The following is a 22,607-nucleotide window of genomic DNA, read 5'->3' as shown; positions in this document are numbered from 1 at the left end:
TGCATTTATGTTTTATATACACCTTATACACACAGCCTGAAGGTCATTTTAGCCAATATTTTTTATAACTTTGTGCATTAACAAAGTGTGTGTCTGCATTCACACAATTCATTTATGTTTCATATACACCTTATACACACAGCCTGAAGGTCATTTAATACAATATATTTAATAACTATGTGTATTAAACAAAGTTTGTGTACATTGAGCCATCAAAAAACAAAAGTTTCACTATCTCACTCTCACTCAAAAAAGTCCGTATTTCGGAAAATTCCGTATTTCGGAATATTTGGATATGGGATACTCAACCTGTATTAGTACAAAAACTAAATTAAAAAAATATATATTTTGTCAATTTATTTGCTCTGCTCAACTTTTGCAAACTTCACTGACATATCATAACGAAAAGGTCCGTGACGAACAGCCTTTCACAACTTGAGCATTCACTGTGGCTATGTTTGCAGTCATACTGACATGCATCTACTAAAGTATAGTACAGGCTGAGTATCCCATAGCCACATATTCCGAAATACGGAATATTCCAAAATACGGAATTTTTTGAGTGAGACTGAGATAGTGAAACCTTTGTTTTCTGATGACTCAATGTACACAGACTTTGTTTAATATGTAAAGTTATGAAAAATAATGTATTAAATGACCTTCAGGCTATGTGTATAAGGTGTATATGAAACAGAAATTAATTGTGTGCATGTACACAAACTTTGTGTAATGTACAAAGTTATTAAAATATTAGCGAAAATGACCTTCAGGCTGTGTGTATAAGGTGTATATGAAATATAAATGCATTCTATGCTTAGACTTGGGTCCCATCGCCATGATATCTCATTGTGGTATGCAATTATTCCAAAATACGGAAAAATACGATATCCAAAATACTTCTGGTCCCAAGCATTTTGGATATGGGATACTCAATCTGTATCTGTAACCAACATAGGGTGACCTGGTATATTCTAGGTAAGGATATATTGATCTCAGTATATGATGTCTGTCTGCCATGTTTTACTAGATTTACGGTTTTGTGTGAACTAATGCCGCAACACGTAAATGTGTCATAAAACATTGCTTGTTAGCCATGGGCATTGATTATTCTGCACATAATCCAACATCCCAACAGTAAATTGTCCCATGAAATTGTTTTTAAAACTTGGCAAGCAAGCATTACTGTCATTAGACGTTATATAAAACAGTTAGGCACTGTGAAACACTTTTTGTAACTCCCCTGCATTTTGGAAAATCCTGCAGTTCTTGGCAGTCTGAAATGATGCTATTTTTTCCCAAATCATTTCATATGATGTAATAATTTCTTAAAACATTTTTGGAAAAAACCCGAAATAGTCTCAAAGTAATTCTTTACAATTGCATTTCTCAGAAGGGTATGTTTAGAAAGACGACGCTTGCGGAAGATAAAAAAAAGTAAACGGTAAAAGACGTGATCGTAAAAAAAACCCTTAGAGTTAAACACTAAATGAAAACACAAAATAATGCGATGCAAAGGGACTGCGAGGAAAAAATGGAGCCATCTAAGCATGAAGCAACAGATTTTCTGAAAGAGTCAGATATCATTTAACTTAGTTTAAATGCTCCACAAGAAAGTAATTTCAGATCTGTGTAAAGGATGTAACAAAATAGCAGGCTGTAGCAGCTTTAGCTGTGGTTTATTCTAGTGGAAAGAAAAACATTTACTGCAATGCCAATTAGCTCAAGAACACAGAAGTATGACATAAAACCCCAACATTATAAAAGACTTAAATCTCAAACCCAAAGAGGTATGAAATGCTAGACAAATACTTTAAGAACGGCATTTGAAAGCCAAATAAAATGAAAAGTGTGGCTTTACAGCCAAAGCCAAAAGCTTTTCTGCTCTTATCCTGCTGCCTGTTTGCCCATCCCAGACGGCAATAACAGGAACTAACGTGGCTGAGATGTAAACAGACATAAAAGTATCCAGCGAGCATGCAATCTAGTGAGGATGGAAGGAGGAAATTATTTTACACAATTTATCAAATACAAAGAGGAACAAGATTAGGGATGCAAAGCAACTTGTATATATTTACAGATTTTCCGAGACTTTGTTACTCATTAGATTTAAAGAATAGAATATGTAAATACAAAGCAATAACCACTAATACTGTACTTTACTGTACTGTAACATTCTTAATTAATCATGCATGTGTTGATTTAATATTATATTTTTAGTTAGCTTTATCCATTACTGCTAAATACTAAGTAATTTCAAAATATAGGGGGTCATTCCGAATTGATCGCTCGCTAGCAGTTTTTAGCAGCCGCGCAAACGCATTGTCGCCGCCCACCGGAGAGTGTATTTTTGCTTTTGCAGAAGTGCGAACGCTTGTGCAGCAGAGCGCCTGCAAAATCTTTTTGTGAAAAACAAGACCAGCCCTGTAGTTACTCTTCGTGTGCGTTGATTCTAACGACGGAGGGAAGGCTTTTGACATCACACACCCGCCCAGAGAATGCCCAGCCACGCCTGTGTTTTTTCTGCCATGCCTGCATTTTTCTAAGCACTCCCTGAAAACGGTCAGTTGACACCCAGAAACGCCCACTTCATGTCAATCTTCCTGTGTTCGGCCGTGCGACAGAAATGTTCGTTAGACTCTGTGCAAACCCACGATGCTCGTACCCGTACAACGCGCCTGTGCATTGCGGTGCTTACGCATGCGCAGAAATGCCAATTTTTAGCCTGATCGCTGCGCTGCGAACAACAGCAGCTAGCGATCAACTCGGAATGACCCCCATAGTGCACTGATAATTGTTAGTAAATAAAATCACATGTTGATGAATACGCTTTGCTACTGTTTAGCGGGCTACACATGTACTGATGTGTCCAGAGATGTGTGCTGAGTGATCTAGCACAGACCGCTCAGCACACATCTCAGGACGCTCAGCACACAGCGCGATGTGTGCTGACAGAGGGAGGTGGAAGAAATGCTCACTTCACCCAGCGGTGAAATGAGTGATATAGAAAGATTTGCATAGCTATCGCTATGGGGCATACACACGGAGCGATGTGTGCTTCATTTCTAAGCAATCTAGTCAGATTGCTTAGCATTTAAGCACACATCGCTACATGAGTACCCCGCCTCCCCCCATGTCTATAGTTCATTAGGTTGGCTATAATAAAGTAAAATTAGGTTAGACATTTACTATTTTATCTACAGCTTTTTAATATGGTATCTATCTATCTATCTATCTATCTATCTATCTATCTATCTATCTATCTATCTATCTATCTGTCTGTCCATATATATATATATATATATATATATCCAACACAGAAAAAAGGGGCACTCAGAGACAGCAAGGTAAGTCAAATAAATGTATTCAAGGTCGGTCAAGCACTTTCGAGGTCAGAACCCCGTCCTCAGGACCACATCACAAAAAGAATTATAGCCACAAACTAATACCACACTTACCCCACTTAAATCTCCCTCCACAGTCACGCTGGCTGGCGCCGCCGGACTCCGGGATCCGCTGGCCAGAAATGCGTCATCGTGACCTACTTCCTGTGGACGCGGCCAGCGTTGCCGCAGCAACCGCTGGTTTGCGTTCCACAGAGATCACGTATGCATTCCACACTGCCACCTCCTCCCAAGCAGTAGTTGCCATGGCACCGGATCATCAGGGGGCCCAATCGCGTGATCTGTGGAAGAATAAACAAAACAAAAATACATACATAAATAAAGACATATAACCGTGAAAACAACATGAATCAATGCAATATTCTAACTTCAGACAGAGATTCAATGCATATACATATAACACCTACACTAAGGAGTTCCAGTTAATCTTATCGTTGAGCCCTGCTGGTTTAGTGGTACCCAGTCTCACAATCCACCTGGATTCTTTGATTAAAAGAGCCTTAGCCCTGTCACCACCCCGTAAGGAAGCAGGCACATGATCGATCATAAAATATTTGATCGATTCCTGGGGATGTTTAAATTCGAGGAAGTGACGTGCCACTGGTTGGTCCACGTCCCTACCATTGAAAATCAATTTTAGAGCAGATCTATGCGCATTCATGCGCTCCTTAAACTTCCATGTGGTCTGCCCAACGTAGTATAAACCACACGGGCAGACCACCACGTACACAACAAAGGATGTGTTACAAGTCAGTACATACCTAATGTCATAGACCTTATCCAAATGTGGGTGTTTGAACTTCTTACATTGTAATAAAAATTTGCAGGTGATGCAGTTATTGCAACTATAGCAACCGGGCGGTTTCCTATATACATTAGGTGGTGGTAACTCATTGCGCCCCGAGATGTCTGCCTTCACCAATCTATCCCGCAAATTAGTGCCACGTCTAAATGCAGCCACTGGTCTAAGATTATGCAACATGGGCAAATCCCTATCGGAACGCACAATCGGCCATAACGCTTTTGACGCTCTTTTAATAATGGGACTAGCAGTAGTGTAATCGCTACTCCAAGGTAAAATGGTGTCAGGGTCCCTACGGGCTGGATTCAGTAATTGATCCCTAGGCATTTTAAGTACTTTCTCCATTTCCTTACAAACTCAGGGTTGTTGGGTCCTATCGTGGGCACATTACGGACTCCCAAATGATACGGGTAGCCAGAATTACTAGTGCTCCAGAAAAGGTTTCTACCGAATTGGATAAGATGGTGGACAAATTCTGCAGTAGAGGTTATGATCCTAAAACCTTGAACCTACAGAAGGAGAAAGTACTTAAAATTCTATTTCTATGTATTAAAAATTTATTTTTATATTTTAATACAAGGGAGTCTTCCATTGTATTATACGGATTGGATAAAGGTTTATATGACACGTGCAGGTTAAAGATTTGATTTGGTACGCGTGATTTATAGGGGTGGGACCCCTGGTTGATACATTAAGATACTACACTATATGGCGATGTTCTATGTCTCCTGATATATAGGTGGAGAACAGCCACTGGATAAGGAATTGATAGGCCTTGACACAAGTTGCTATTTGGTACGGATCTCTCCATTATTTGTGTTTGTAAATACACTATTAACAAAATTACTGCACCATAAGGCGCTTCTTCTTCTTTCCTAGTACCATATATATATATATATATACTGGTGGTCAGCAAAATTCTGCACTGTCCTCCTACTATATACTGCGCACAACTACAATGCAGCACAGATATGGATAGTATACTTGACGACACAGAGGTAGAGCAATGGACTACTGTACCGTACTGCTATATATATACTGGTGGTCAGCAAAATTCTGCACTGTCCTCCTACTATATACTGCGCACAACTACAATGCAGCACAGATATGGAGCATTTTCAGACAGAGCACAGATATTTGCAGCACACTGAGCACAGATATTTGCAGCACACTGAACATAGAAACTGAGAGAATGCAGCCACGTCCTCTCGCTATCATCTCCACTGCACGAGTGAAAATGGCGGCGACGCGCGGCTCTTTATATGCAATACGAATCTCGTGAGAATACGACAGCGGGATGATGATGTTCGGGCGCGTTCGTGTTAACCGAGCAAGGCGGGAAGATCCGAGGCTGGCTCGGACCCGTGTAAACCACGTGAAATTCGGGGGGGTTCGGATCTCGAGGAACCGAACCCGCTCATCTCTAGTATTCACCCAAGGGTTCTAATGGAGCTTCACTCTGAACTTGCAAAACCGCTATTTTTGATCTTTAAGGATTCAGTAATATCAGGTATGGTTCCCAAGGACTGGCATATAGTGGAAGTAGTGCCTATATTCTAAAAGGGAAGTAAAGCTGAACCAGGTAATTATAGACCAGTTAGTCTTACATCTATAGTGGGGAAAGTATTGGAAGGTATTCTAAGAGATAGTATTCAGAAGTTCCTTGAAGTCAATAAGGTCATTAAAAGGAATCAACATGGGTTTATGAAGGACAGATCGTATCAAAACAACTTACTTGTTTTTTATGAACAGTAAGCGCAAACCTAGTTTAGGGTAAAGAGGTGGATGTAATCTTTTTAGATTTTGCCAAAGCGTTCGACACTGTACCACACATGAGACTTATCTACAAGCTACAAGAAACAGGGCTAGGAAGCACAATATGCACTTGGGTCAAAAACTGGTTAGATAATAGGGAGCAGCGCGTTGTGGTTAATGGATCTTTTTCAAATTGGACTGAAGTGCTAAGTGGTGTGCCGCAAGGCTCAGTTTTAGGACCGCTATTGTTCAATATTTTCATTAATGACCTAACAGAAGGTTTAGAGAGCATGGTGTCAATTTTTGCAGATGATACCAAATTGTGTAAAGTTATAAATGCAGAGGGGGATGCTGAGTCGCTTCAGAACGACTTAGTTAAATTAGAAGCTGCGAAAGCAGAGAAATGGAGAATGCGCTTCAATACAGACAAGTGTAAAGTAATGCACTGTGGTAACAAGAACAAAAATAACACCTACCTACTAAATGGGGTAAAATTAGGGGATTCTGTACTGGAAAAGGACTTAGGTGTCCTCATAGATAGGAAACTAAGCAGTAGTACCCAAAGTAGGACTGCAGCAAAGAAGGCTAATAAGATGTTAGCATGCATAAAACGGGGAATTGATGCTAGGGATGAGAGTATTATACTCCCGTTATATAAATCACTTGTGAGTCCACACCTTGAATACTGTGTACAAAAAGGTTCAGAGGCGGGCGACCAAACTAATTAAAGGTATGGAGACGCTGGAATACGAGGAAAGGCTTGAAAGACTAGGCATGTTTACACTGGAAAAGAGGAGATTAAGAGGGGACATGATCAACATCTACAAATATATAAGGGGACAATATACAGATCTTGCGCAGGACCTGTTTGTTTTTGGTTAGATCAACACAGAGAACTCGTGGACACTCGCTCAGGTTAGAGGAGAGGAGATTCCGCACAATACGGCGTAAAGGCTTTTTTACGGTAAGGACGATATGTGTTTGGAATTCCCTGCCTGAGGGAGTTGTAATGGCCGACTCAGTCAACACCTTTAAGAATTGGTTAGATAAATTCCTAATGGATAAGGATATCCAGGGTTACGGGGCATAGTCAAGCACTATGGTTATTATAAAAAAGAGGGGTAAAATGTTACGGCAGTCATCAACTTCAGTCAAAATTTTATACAAAATAATCGTGCATAGGAGACCACAAATAGGTGGAACTCGATGGACAATTGTCTTTTTTCAACCTTAGATACTATGTTACTATGTTGGTGAGATGAGAGGACCATATTGTAAATTTTCTATGTGTGTGTATACTGTATGTGTGTGCTGGTGTGTATGCATTGCTGTGTATGTATGCATAAGTTTGTGTGAGTGGGCATAATGAGTGTAAGGGGCACTATTACTGTTTTGGCATAAAGTGTGTAAAGGGCTCTACCACTGTGTGGGCATAACGTGTGTAATGGGTACTGAATAATGGACACTATTGTGTGGGGTAATGTGAATAACGGACACTACTGTGCGGCGTAATGTATATTGGTACTATTCTTTGGCCGCACCCCTTCCCCATGAAGCCATGCACCTATATTTTCCATTGCTCACTGTGCTTATGTTAAATATGGGGGGGGGGGGGAGGACACCAATTCTCTTTGTGGCACAGGGCACCAAAATGTTAGTTACAGCTCTGGCCTTTGCCTAATCTCTCTACTCCTTTAACATGACAATTCCGTGCTTGTTTCTGGTGCTTACCAACAATAGCCTGAATTACTCTGATATTACCATTAGCTTGGTGCTGAATTATTATTGTATTTCTGTAGTATAATAGTTATATAAATATAGATTTATTTTGTGACATGCAGCTTGTTTCATTTGGGATAACAGTGACTGTGGGACTAGTGCATGAAACCTCCTCATAGAAAAACCTGTGGATTCGTCCAGTCCTAACCATTGTCTTAGGAAAGTTAGATGTGTAGGCGCTCGTCTATCTCTGTGAAGGGGGTGTGCTGGGGACTGCTCGACTGCTTCCCCCCGCCACGCATAATGCAGGGAAAGAGGACTGATTGCGCTGCTCTGCTGTCCTCTGCAGCCAAGCACACAGCAACGTGTGCTGGGTTGGTGACAGAGGGGGACATGTACTAAGCAGTCATAAAAGTGGAGAAGTAAGCCAGTGGAGAAGTGGCCCTTGGCAACCAATCAGCTCTGTATACTTTTATAGTATGCAAATTCTAAATGTTACAGTAATGCTGATTGGCTGCTATGGGCAACTTCTCCATTGGCTCACTTCTCCACTTTTATCACTGCTTAGTACATGTATCCCAGAGGCTGCTGCTGTAATCAATCTTTTCTCTCCCTGCCTAATGTGCCACTGCCAGTTAAGGGGGGTTGCCAGAATAAAGAGTACCCCCCCCCCCCTTTATCTCGGCACCCTAGGCGCTGGGGGATATTATGGTGTTTCATGTAAATAAAAAATAAAATTATCTGAATTGAACTGTGGTGCATAAATGTTTTTCCATGCGTGTATTGTTGCAATTTTGCAAAGTATACATACAAAGGAGGGAATACAAAAAGACATGGGCTTAACCCTGCAGCTAATTCATTGCGCTGCCTCATTTAATTAGCTGCAGGAACCCCGCTCGCTAATCCTGAGAGGCAGGATTTTCCCTTGCAGCCTCAAGAGCAGCCCTATGATTTAACAACCCACTAGATGTAGCATCTTATGCGGATTCAGTGGGTTTCACTTTCTATGCATTAGCCTTTGATTTAACTAGCGGGGAAAAGGCTAATTAATTGAAAAGCTTATCCCCATGTGGGGCAATCAATCAGCTGTGGGGTAAACCCTGTGGCTAACTGAATTGCCCCCAAAACTGTATGCATAAAGTTACATTGTCTATGCAAGATTGTTTCAGATTAGGATCATTGTGGGTAATTCAGAGTTGATTGCAGCAGCAAATTTGTTAGCAGTTGGGCAAAACCATGGGGGTCATTCCGAGTTGATCGCTCGCTAGCAGATTTTTGCAGTGCTGCGATCAGGTTAAATCTCGGCAAAACTGCGCATGTGTATGCACCGCAATGCGCAAGCGCGTCGTACGGGTACAAAAAGGATCGTGCTGGGCAATGGATTTAACGAAGAATCCATTCGTACAGCCGATCGCAAGTTGATTGACAGAAAGAGGGCATTTGTGGGTGACCGTTTTCAGGGAGTGGTTGGAAAAACGCAGGCGTGTCCAACTGTTTGCAGGGCGGGTGTCTGACGTCAGTTCCGGGACCAAAAAGACTGAAGTGATCGCAGCGGCTGAGTAAGTCCAGAGCTACTCAGAAACTGCTAAAAACTTTTTTGTGCCGTCGGCTGCAAAAGCGTTCGCACACTTGCAAAGCGAAAATTCACTCCCCCGTGGGCGACGACTATCTGATCGCTGCACTGCAAAAAGTTACTAGCGAGGGTTATTTTGTTTCTGTGCAGGGTAAATACTGTCTGCTTTATTTTTACACTGCAATTTAGATTTCAGTTTGAACACACACCACCCAAATCTAACTCTCTCTGCACATGTTACATCTGTCCCCCCTGCAGTGCACATGGTTTTGCCCAACTGCTAACAAATTTGCTGCTGCGATCAACTCTGAATTAGGCCCATTGTCTATTCAATTTATATGTCTCATTTTTACATTTACCTAGTGACTTACTGTATATCCTTTTTTCGATCACACACAAAAAAAAAAAAGCCCCCCGTGCCTACATAAATATCTCCCTAACTTACCTAACTTTATAGATTAAAGGTGGGAATCTGAATGGGAGAAGGCAGCAGGGGTTCGCCATAAGTAGGACTGCACAGCTAGTACCGTAGCTCGTATTCTTTCATCCTCATCATTGTTTAGAGAAATTTGTGTGTAGTTTACTTTGATTTTCTGCACGGCCTAGAAATCAATATCTCATTTATATATGTTTTATTACTTTATCTTTCCCTCTATTTAGAATCATACCTTATTGATTGTTTCTTGAAGGAATAAAATCTTCTGTGATTTCGTAGTGTTGAACATTTTGTCTGTTATAGATTTCCCTGTGTTGTTTTAAATGCTGGTAGTGTTCTTTGCAACTTAATTAAATGGCCATGTCAATAAGCAAAACCAAAGACACTTGCGCGATTTGTTTTGCTGGCCCTATTCTCGCTCCCTGCACAAAATTAGGTGGCAGGATTAAAGCATATATTTGTCTTTTATGCCATGTTTGAGCACTTGATCACAGAGGCATAGTTTAATCCAAACATCAATAGCACATCATCAATTTGGTCAGATGGAACTGTCACTGGTTTGTTTAGAGACTATTTTATCAACTTTGTTTTAAAGACTTGTATTAGTTCCTTTAATTCCTCCTGCTGAAACATGTCTAGGCAAACACGACTGGGGGCTTCTGGTTGCTCAGAAACACCCCTCCTCTTGACAAGTGGCTCAAGTTATGACAACAATACCAATGGTATATATTATGATTACTAGAGCTGCCACCACATCATGCAGTTTAAGGGACAGAGCAGAGCTGCTTCACATGCTCAGTGATAACAGCTTCTTCTACCAAGTTTGCTGAGTGTGTGGATCTGAGTCTTCCTTCGGCGCACTGGACCAGAGAGTAGCTACAAGGGAGAATAGACAGGAGCCTTGCATTAGGTGGAAGAATGTGTGCTTAGAAAGTGCAGTACTGGTTGTATTATGTCTGTGTATTTATTATGGTATGTTTAACCTTTTCCTAACCACTTATTTATATTATTTAAATGTTTGATACAACCTATGCTATAGACCATCTATAGTGTCAGATCATTACTGTATTCCATACAGTATATGGGGGGTAATTCCAAGTTGATCGCAGCAGGAATTTTGTTAGCAGTTGGGCAAAACCATGTGCACTGCAGGGGAGACAGATTTAACATGTGCAGAGAGAGTTAGATTTGGGTGTGGTGTGTTCAACCTGCAATCTAATTTGCAGTGTAAAAATAAAGCAGCCAGTATTTACCCTGTACAGAAATAAAATAACCCACCCAAATCTAACTCTTTCTGCACATGTTATATCTGCCTCCCCTGCAGTGCACATGGTTTTGCCCAACTGCTAAAAAAATTCCTGCTGCGATCAACTTGGAATTACCCCCATAGTGTAAAAAAGTACTTATGTTCAGGGTTGGTAATAGGTTACTCCCCCAGACTCCCACACTTGCTCCAGTGTTGTGCAGAATGGGAGATTGTGGATTGCATTTGGAACCCCCCCTCTTGAAATCTTGTGTTTGTCACTGCAGCTGTTGGGAAGGTGATCGCTGCAGCCAGCCACTAAAGGGCCCCATACACTAGACCGATTATGCCCGATTTCAGCCCAATTCGGGCATTTGGCCCGATATATTGGGTGAATTCAGGCATTTTTTGGGTGCTTTTCCCCGATCCGATGCACGTTCCCGTGAGCATCGGATCGGATCCCCCTAGATCCGACATATCATGAGCGCTGCACTCGTGATATGTCGGATCCCGCAGTAAATAGATGCGATAGTAAAAGATACATCGTATGCAAAAAAAACTGCATACGATATGTCTAATACTATCTTACCAACGGGGAGGCTGCCGGGAGGTTGGACGAAATCTTATACGACATGACGGACTGTTATGTCGTGTAAGTGTATGGGGCCCTTAAGGCTATGTATAATATTTGTCAGTGGACAGCTCACAGCTGATCACTGTGGTGTATTTTGTCTGGCAGCTGTGAATACTGTGAATCATATGTTTGGCCACATTAGCTTGGTTACCAAATGCAAGAAAGGAAACATGAAACAAATATATATTCTAGTATATAATAAGAAGGTAATATAATATGCTTGCTGGATTTGACCACAGAGGACCACAAGTGGCTGATGGTAATAATGATTAATGTTTGAAATAATTAATGATTGTTTAATGACTGAAGGGCAGAAGCTATGTTATAGCCTAATGCCCGGATCAAATTAAATGTTTGTGCTTTGTCTGTTTCAAGGAAATAAATTACTTTATACATGTAACTGTACATTTTCAAACTTTCTCAAGTTATATACAGTTGGTACTTTTATTATTCTTATAATGGGGAAAGAGACTGTATTAATTTGTCCTATATTTATTCTTTGTCTTCTAGGCCCTCTGCCAAACTATAGGGCAGATATATCAAAGGGTAGAAATTCTTTTTGCCAAAAGAAACGAGAATGATTCATCAGCAATAGGGCTTTTACACTATGACCTTTATATGTAAGGGATTTCTGCCAGCAATAACATCGATATTCCAGCAGTTCCCTGTATCTGCATGTGGGAGCCTGTTTATCAAGTAGTACAGCAGGACTTGTATAAACACAATATCTGTTAATGCCATCACAGTATAGCCTTAATAATGTTAACAGAAAGAAATAACACAAAATAAAATAAAAAATTTAAGCCAAAAATGATGGGGGAATAAAGAAAATCAAATCACCCTGAGAGGCTACAAAGGTCAGAGTATTTATTTAACTGTGGCTTAATTTCAGACTGTATTCAATTACCTGCCACACTTATGGTGGGTTTGTAGCTCCCAGTTAAAGTGCCCAGGGCTATTCAGTTACAGACCATGGTAAGCCTGCAAGTCGCACTTATTGTGGACTTCAGTTTTCACCCCTTCCTGAGGTGCAAACAAATTGAGCTTACAATGACTCCCCGCAAGTGGTTAATGCATTGTTCCGGGCACTTAACCCGGAATCTATTGGTTACTGCTTGAGAAAACTGTCTGCTAATTCAATACCTCCCGTAACTAACTGAATGCCCCCATTAACATTTGGCCAGTTGTAAAAGCCTGCATGGTAAGAGGCATCACATGAAATGCCTTTTTAATAGAGATGTGCACAGGAAATTTTTCGGGTTTGTGTTTTGGCTTTGGATTCGGTTCCGCGGCCGTGTTTTGGATTCGGACACGTTTTGGCAAAACCTCCCTGAAAATTTTTTGTCGGATTCGGGTGTTTTTTGTCAAAAACCCCTCAAAAACAGCTTAAATCATAGAATTTGGGGGTAATTTTGATCCTATAGTATTATTAACCTCAATAACCACACTTTCCACTCATTTCCAGTCTATTCTGAACACCTCACACCTCACAATACTATTTTTAGTCCTAAAATTTGCACCGAGGTCGCTGGATGACTAAGCAAAGCGACCCAAGAGGGCGGCACAAACACCTGGCCCATCTAGGAGTGGCACTGCAGTGTCAGACAGGATGGCACTTCAAAAAATTGGCCCCAAACAGCACATGATGCAAAGAAAAGAAAAAAAGAGGTGCACTGTGGTCGCTGGACGGCTAAGCTAAGCGACACAAACACCTCAATATCACAGGAATTATTTTTTCTAATCAATGGTATTATTGGTCCAAATCACTGGAAGAAAATGACAAAATCACTGGAATTATTCGTTCTAATCAATGGTATTATTGGTCCAAATCACTGGAAGAAAATGACAAAATCACTGGAATTATTCGTTCTAATCAGTGGTATTATTGGTCCAAATCACTGGAAGAAAATGACAAAATCACTGGAATTATTCGTTCTAATCAATGGTATTATTGGTCCAAATCACTGGAAGAAAATGACAAAATCACTGGAATTATTCGTTCTAATCAGTGGTATTATTGGTCCAAATCACTGGAAGAAAATGACAAAATCACTGGAATTATTCGTTCTAATCAATGGTATTATTGGTCCAAATCACTGGAAGAAAATGACAAAATCACTGGAATTATTCGTAAACATTTGTAGAAAGTCTCTGCTTTCTGATTACAGAAATGCTCAGATATTCCTGCGAATCCACAATCCCTTCCCAGAGGAAAAAGAAATTGAGAAACCGTTGTTTGAGAATGTTTGTTCTCTTTCCCTTACAAAGGAACAAACCACTTTCCAAGAAGACTGACGTTTTTTGGGATTATGGAGACATAATGTTTTTGAATATATCATCCTAAAGCAGGTTCTGTATTAGAGCAAAAGAGTGCAAGAGACCAGCCATGCAGTTTCTGAAATATTATGACAAAATGTTACTGTATTTCATAAGCAATCATTCCTAACTCTGCTAAGTACTGTTTGGTATACTGTATCTGGCTTCCATGAGGTAGTTGTCCATTATTTCAGCTTCCATTGACCTTTTTGAAAGCGGTAGAAGTTATTGATTCTTTTTTTTAAATTTTTATTTTCCCCTATTTTTAATTTTCTCCTGCATAGCCCAGTAAAATGTTGCAATGTTAAGTATTGACTTGTGCCTTCTGGGGGTCCACTTCTTCACCAAACCCAGCCAAATCTCATCCTAACCCTATGTTACACGTTCTCTATGTACCCCATATGTGTCACCCTTGTCTGTCTACCCCTCCCCTTTATATTGTAAGGTCTCACGAGCAGGGCCCTCTTCCCTCATGTGCTTATCCTTTGTCTTACTTTAATAATCTTCAACTGTACCACATCCAGCAGTTTTCTGCCACCTGATACTTATTCCAGTGTCATTTGCTGATGTAGCTATGTTTATTTACCCTGTACTTGTCCTATATTGTCTTCAATTGTAAGTTGCTGTTTTCCTGTTTGATTATTTATGTACTCTGTAATTGGGTGCTGCGGAACCCTTGTGGTACCATATAAATAAAGGATAATAATAATAATAATAATAATAATAATATAGGGTGTATAATCCTCAGGTGTACTGTATCTCACACATCACACAGTACAGTATATAGGGTGTATAATCCCCAGGTGTATCTCACACATCGCTCAGTACAGATTACAGGATGTATAATCACCAGGTGTCTAACACACATCGCACAGTACATTATATAGGGTGTATAATCCCCAGGTGTATCTCACACATCACTCAGTACAGTATACACGGTGTATAATCACCAGGTGTATCACAAACATTGCACAGTACAGTATACAGGGTGTATAATCCCCAGGTGTATCTCACACATCGCTCAGTACAGATTACAGGATGTATAAAATCACCAGGTGTATAACACACGTCGCACAGTACAGTATACATATTGGTCACAACAATGCAGCAGATATTGAGCACTGATCAGGATACTAGAAGTGACACAGAGCTGCAAGATACAGCAATGGCCTACTGTACTGTACTATATGTATACTGTTTGTCACCAAAATGCTGCACTGTCTTACTATATACTGCTCACAATAATGCAGCACAGAGATAGTATACTTGACACAGAGCTGCAAGATACAGCAATGGCCTACTGTACTGTACTATATGTATACTGCTGGTCACCAAAATGCTGCACTGTCCTACTATATACTGCTCACAATAATGCAGCACAGAGATAGTATACTTGACACAGAGCTGCAAGATACAGCAATGGCCTACTGCACTGTACTATATGTATACTGCTGGTCACCAAAATGCTGCACTGTCCTGCTATATACTGCTCACAATAATGCAGCACAGAGATAGTATACTTGACACAGAGCTTCAAGATACAGCAATGGCCTACTGTACTGTACTATATGTATACTGCTGTTCACCAAAATGTTGCACTGACCTACTATATACTGCTCACAATAATGCAGCACAGAGATAGTATACTTGACACAGAGCTGCAAGATACAGCAATGGCCTACTGTACTGTACTACTATAATTATATACTGGTGGTCCCCAGTCCCCACAATGTAGCACACTGAGCACAGATATTTGCAGCACACTGAGCACAGATATGGAGCGTTTTCAGGCAGAGAACATAGATATTTTCAGCACACCGAGCACAGATATTTGCAGCACACTGAGCACAGATATTTGCAGCACACTGAGCACAGATTACGGAGCTTTTCAGGGAGAGAACGCAGCCACGTCCTCTCCGTTCAATCTCCAATGCACGAGTGAAAATGGCGGTGACGCGCGGCTCTTTATATAGAATACGAATCTCGCGAGAATCCAACAGCGGGATGATGACGTTCAGGCGCGTTCTGGTTAACATAGCAAGGCGGGAAGATCCGAGGCTGCCTCGGAACCGTGTAAAATAGGTGAAGTTCGGGGGGGTTCGTATCTCCGAGAACCGAACCCGCTCATCTCTACTTTTTTAGGTTTCCAATCATGTAATTACCCCAGCAACCACAACCAAGGAATGTTGCCAAGCACTTTTCAGCACAGGACAGCCTGTAGGCATCTATGCAGAGCCGGTCCTAACCAATTTGGTTCTCTAGGCAAGATTTTGCCTAGGGACCCCCCCCACCTTGTGGAGAAAAAAGGGCCTGGCCTTGTGGAAAGGGCATGGTCTCACAGAAGGGCGTGGCATTGTAGTGCTGTGCTTCACTTCCCCCACTGTATTGTGCTCCCCATCAACACAGCCTCATCCCCCCATGTGTCCCTCTAATCCAGCCCAAGAACATTGTTAAAACAGTGCACACTAATATATATATATATATATATATATATATATTAGTGTGTTCCACCAAGAGCGGAACAAGGCAGCAATCTCAGCCATGGGTGAGGCGCAGACATGTGTTCCACCTGGCGCCAAATCTGGAACTGGCTGTCGTTGGAACGCTGATAAGCGTTCCACCTGCTACCAAACCCGGAAACAGCTGGAGGTCCCGCACTCCCATTTTTGCTCACGGACATGAGAGTAGAGCAAATAGCTCACTAACAGTCTCCAGAATTTTGAGTTCATATGGACACGGATAGGTCTTGCTTTCCAATAATGTTAGCTGTTAGGTTATACAATAAACATAGCGGTATGGTCATATCACCCACTTTTTTCCCATAGGAAATTATGTCTCAGTCTGTTAGGTATAAATACCCAGCAGGGGCAGATAGGTTCATTCCCACTGCATCCACTGAAGGAGTAGGAACCCTGCTGATTAATATGTACCTAGAAGGATCATATGTAAGCATAATTATGGTGTTGCTGTCTGGAATTCTCAATGTGGTCTTAATTGTCTTCTGTAAAATTATATTAATTATATTGTGGAATTCTCAATGTGGTCTTAATTGTCTTCTGTAAAATTATATTAATTATATTGTATTAATTCATTTCTATATTGATCATAATTTGATATTGTGATTTAAGTAAATAAATATGTATGCATATAGCTCCCATACATGTATTAGACACTGAGCTATGCATTGTAATTTATTCTTATGTATAGGTGTCTATTGATCCTCTAAGGGACATGATTGGCCAGTGATTTCACTAGGGAACATCCTTTGTTACCCGTTATTTATCGCAATCTGTGGTATGTACTAAAACTGCTTTATGCAGAATTATACTTTTAATTAATATAATTATCTGAATTAATTCATACTTTGTACCGCAGTTTAATGATAACTCCCATTTCATGTATAGGTTCTCATTTGATTGGCCAGTGGAATCTAGTAGTTTTTATTTTATTTACCTGCAATTTGTTAGGAATTGCCGTATGTATCAAACCCACTTCTTACAGAATCACATCCACTAAAAGAATAATGTAAATAAGAATCTCCTTGACAGCTCCTTATTTTCTTTTTAGATCTTTTTTAACCCCAGAAGAAGTCCTATGCTAACTATGATACGTGAAGGGAATTTGGTGGTTGGACCCATTATTGTCTGTATCGAGACTCCACCATTGAGCTCACACCCTAGGGGTGATTGGTGGAAGTAAAATACATCTGTTCCTGGGGGAGGGGGGGCCTGGCTTGGCAGAGCATTGAATAATCAGCACATTGCTGTAGCTCCCCCCAAAAATCCTATTTTTATCCTGCATACCTGATGAATGTGGCTGCCCAATCACCCTACTTGTCTATGAACCCCCTGTGGATACCCTGGGGTGACTTGCTGGGATCTGCTGCAGTGTTTGGATACTGCTGTGAGGTGCGGCTTCCCTGTTCTCTGGATCCCCAGCCACGCTAGTTCCCTTGGTGATCTGCCCCCCTGCTGGCTCCTGTGGCTGAAGGGGTCTGGGACACTGCCTTGTCATCGGCTTTGAGGTGCGGGCGCTGCTGACTACACTGTCTGGCTCCGGAGAGCCTTACTGCAGCAGTGGCCCCCCTGCTGATACTGGAGCTATCTTTGACACGTGTGCAGCGCTGCTGAAGGCTGCCCACCACTTCCGGATCTCTGGTCCCCTCATCCATCAGCTGCCTGCCCGCTGTACTATATACCTCTCCTGGGAGGGAGACTCATTGCAGCTTATTGCCTGGCGTATGCCTGCTCAGACAGTACTATACAGGAGTGTGACTGCCTTGCTCCTGCAATCACTTGTGCTGCACTAGAGCGGAGACATCTTACGTAACAGGTCAGACACCATTTCTTCTTTGCCTTATGGTGCACTGGCCAATATACTCAGCCTACCTGACTGTGCCCTATCTGTAACTTGATCTCTGGCTGTTGTCCGGATAAGATTTCTGGACTTCTATTCACCTTTCATTAAAGTCATAGGACTGTCATTGGATCCACCTGGTATACTATACCTTTGACAGGATCTATAATATTGTATAGTCTCTATGATTTTTGGAAGTGCAGTTTTGATTATAAAGTATATTGTGGGGCCCACCTGCTGCCTCTGAGTACCCCTCTACTGATGTCTTCGGAGTGCAGTTTTGATTATAAAGTATATTGTGAGGCCCACCTGCTGCCGCTGTGTGTCATTATACTGACGTCTGGTACCGTGCTTTCTGATACTGTCATTATGGGCAAAACAGGAAATGCAGCTGGAGCTGCAGCACGTTTGGAAAGATTTGCTAGGGAACAATCAATCCTCTGCACATCCGCCCTTCCGAAATTTGTCCCCTCCTTCCCCCCAGGACCCTTCAGGGGGATCCTCTGCTGAAGATGTTCTACATTCTACTCAACAGATCCTACAAGGTATTACTACCTCTGAGCAACGAGTGACCGATAAGATTGGTCAGGTTCAAGCGGACATATCGCTCATACGTCACGACATGCAGAAACTCAGAGAGCGAGTGGGGGGAGTGGAGTAACATGTATCCGACCTTGAGATTGTTACTAACCCACTCAAGAACTGTGTTGCTGATCTGTCTTCCCAAATGGCAGCTGTCAAGACCAAGTTATCAGATATGGAGGGCCGACTCCGGAGGAATAACATACGCTTTGTTGGGTTACCAGAAGGGGTGGAAGGCTCGCATCCGGAAACATTCCAGGAGGACTGGCTCCTGAGCATCTTTAAAGTGGAGGAATTTAGTGCATAGTTTGCTGTTGAGCGGGTGCATCGTCTTCCATTCCAGGCTCCTCCTCCTGGTGCTCCAGCTCGTACCTTCATCGCCCGTATGCTACACTACAAAGATCAAGATGCTATTCTCCGTCTAGCTCGAGTACATGGGCCGTTAAAGTTTGAGAACCATACTGTGACCGTGTATCCAGATTTCGCAATGGATGTGTAAAAATCCAGGTCACAGTTCTTACAGATCAAGAGTAAGTTGAGAGACAGGCAAATCCAGTATTCTATGTTGTTCCCGAATCGGCTTTGTGTGGTTTATGAAGGTTCCACACACTTTTTTAATACTCAGAGAAGCTGAAGTATGGTTGGAGCAGAGACCCCGTGCCCCTCGCTGAGGCCAGAAGCTATTGTTGTTATTTGTTGAAATGATTAACCTTTTCCTTCTTTCCTAACAAGCAGCGGTTCTTCACCACATGTGAACATTTATCAGTTTGGTTGTATGTCAAAGAAGGGGAACAAAATAGCTAAACAGCTGTAGTGCTACTCTTTTTGTCTTTTTATTTCTTTTTCTCTTTGGGGTATGCTAAAATGGCTTTTTGTCAGGTATTGTCTTTATTACTGGGAGCTATATGTCAGGAGTGTTTAATTCCTAATATTCCCACCTTTGTAACTTTTGAAGTTTTAGTTGAACACGGGGGAGTTTTCTAGTTGGGCTATGGGTATATCTAGGTTTCCAATAAATATACGGGGTGGGGTGCAGTTGGGTTTCTGTTGTTTTCTTGCACTTATTTTATTTTGTTGCAAGGTCTTGTATTTTTTCTGTACTACTATTGAAGTATACTCACAATGTTTTTTTATAGGGAAGTTTTGGTGCCAGCACACAGTATATATGTGCTCTTTCCAGCGTGTGCAGTCTCTGGGTTTTCATCTGTGTTTTTTTTTTTTAACGTAATCATTTTTATTAACAATGCATCACTTCACAATACAAAAATATCAGGTTCCGCATTATCGAGAAATATGTACATGCAAGTAATCAAATACATTAAGCAGAAAAATCCTCAATGCCAATTAACACCAGATCTTCGGTCTGTTATCAGATGTAGTGTTGAGCAGAGGCATGTACACATCATAACATCACTTAATACACCTCCGTGTAAAAAGACTATAAGCGATAGAACCCCAGAATAGAAGTAAAAATAAATAAATAAAAAGAATGGGGGAAAGGAGAAAAAAAAACCCTGCTAGTCTCCATACTATGGGTTTATGAGGAGGCCGGGACCATGCAGCACCCCCAACAATCAATTTACTATTACTATAGGAGGGTCACCAACCGCCGATCTGGTCTCATACCATAGCGTTTCTTTCAATGAATTCTTTATTCTAATTTGAAAATCAGTGGGGAGGGTGGCGATGTAGCTTTCCCAGGATTCAAAGAACTGCCCCACCAGTTTATCTTTCTGTATAGTAGTTTCTATCCAATGCATTTGAAATAGGTGGTGTAATTTCCCTTTGAATAGAAGTAAGGTAGGAGGATCTTTAAGGATCCAGGCCTGTAAAATCGCCTTTCGTGCAGCCGCACTTATTGCCAAAAGTAACCTTTTACATCCCTTTGTGACTCTCTGCCCCGGTGGAAGAATTCCGAAAATTGCCCATTCCGCCGTGAAGGGGATAAAATTAATCAGCTCATCCATGGCATACCGCCGTACTTGCAGCCAGAAACGTCGGATAATCGGGCATAGCCAGAAACAGTGCATGAGATCGGATTCGGGCGTATGGCATTTCAGACACCTATCCGAATCCGTCATGCCTGCCAAATATTGCTTATGTGGGGAGAAATAGGTCCTATGGATAATATTATAGAACATTTCTTGATACTGTGCCGAAGGCAATAGCTTACAGGATTGAAGCAGGCTGTTTAAAAGTATTTCACAGGTAAGCCTAGGGAAATCAGATGTCCATTTCTGCATCCCATATTGTGATGCAGAATGGTCGAGTAAAGTGGTGAGTTTTCTATAATGTATGGACATAGCTCGTTTCGTGGCAGGCGGGGTCAATAGCATAGTATCTAAATCGTTAGTAAAATCCGCCTCCGAAAGAGCTGTGATCACTGAGCTGGCATAATGTTGCATCTGAAAGAACGCTAATGGGAAGTCAGAGATAAATGGGTAAATCTCCCGCGCCTCTGCAAATGTCAATGGCTTCCCTCTACCCTCATTAATTATGTGACGTATGTTTTTCAGGCCCCCTCTACTGAACAGCGTGAACGGAAAGACCGCCTCCCCATGTTGGAACTCCGGATTGCCCAGGAACGTCTGAAACAAGGACTTGTGCCCCCCTAAATTTCTAACGCGTCTGAGAATATGCCACAGGCGATATGTCGACCAAAGAAGAGGGTTATCTTTCAATTCCTGGTCGAATTCCGCTTCCACCCCGTGAAGGAAAGATATTAGGTTTCTGGACCCTACAAATTGTGCCTCCAGCTGTGTATTAGCATAAGTGTTACTATCATGTAACCAGTCTCTTAAAAATCTCAATAAAGAAGCATGGTTGTATTTTTGGACGTCTGGGAAATTAATTCCCACATTAATTTTAGGCTGTTGTAATTTATGCATAGCAATACGCGGTCTTTTACCCTTCCATATGAATTGTCTAAACAATTTAGTTATGTATGCTACGTCAAATCTACTAAGCAGTACAGGGAGGGATTGCAGGATATACAACAGTTTGGGGAATGTGCACATTTTAATCAAGTTAGCCCGTCCTAGGTATGAGAGCGTCAAGCTCTTCCAAGCCTCCAACTCCTTCGCTATGTTGTCAATCGCCGCCTTAACATTCAGCCTGTATAATTCTGATGGGTATTTAGGGAGTTTGATGCCCAAGTACGTGATATATATGGGAGCCCACTTGATAGGCAGCTGGCGGCCCCACCCTGGACTTCTTATTCCGGTTTTTAAACATAAACCTACTGACTTGGCAAGGTTAACCTGAAAGCCCGATATTTTACCAAAATCGTCTAACAATCTCAAAGTATCCCGTAATGACTCTCTAGGGTTCCCTATATATAATAGAACATCATCCGCGAAGGCAGATAATTTTATCTCCATGTTTCCAATAGGAATACCCTTATAAACGGTGGAGTCTTGTAGAACTCGGAAGAGGGGATCTATAGACAAATTAAAGAGAAGAGGGGATAATGGGCAGCCCTGCCTAGTGCCCCTTTGCATGGTAATTTGAGTACCGCGTTTGCCATTAACCAATAACGAGGTTTTCGGGGCAGTATATAGATATTTAATGAGGTTCACGAACCTGTCGCTGAAGCCCCTACACTCCAACACATCAAATAAATGATGCCACGCCACAGTGTCGAAAGCTTTGTGTGTATCTAGGCTTAAGAGGATATGTTCTGAATGGGGTGAATTCCTCGACGCAATTGTGGCCGCTATGGCTGTTCGGATGGCTTTAACTGATTGGCGATCCCGAACAAAGCCATATTGGTGGTCCGTCAGTAAGTCAG

At 41.6% G+C, this 22,607-nt stretch overlaps 1 long non-coding RNA gene across 1 annotated transcript; it reads left to right on the top strand.

Moving 5' to 3' along the window:
- Window positions 1-10,458: 10,458 nt before the first annotated feature.
- On the top strand, window positions 10,459-21,645 carry LOC134911802 (uncharacterized). The gene is made up of 2 exons (XR_010176852.1): window positions 10,459-10,658; window positions 21,334-21,645. It is a non-coding gene; the product is annotated as an uncharacterized LOC134911802 (long non-coding RNA).
- The last annotated feature ends 962 nt before the right edge of the window (window positions 21,646-22,607 follow it).

This window comes from Pseudophryne corroboree, chromosome 4 (genome assembly GCF_028390025.1).
Source record: "Pseudophryne corroboree isolate aPseCor3 chromosome 4, aPseCor3.hap2, whole genome shotgun sequence".
NCBI classification, from domain to species: Eukaryota; Metazoa; Chordata; class Amphibia; order Anura; family Myobatrachidae; genus Pseudophryne; species Pseudophryne corroboree.
Note: the sequence above shows the minus strand (reverse complement) of the source record. Positions and strands in the feature narration are given on the sequence as shown.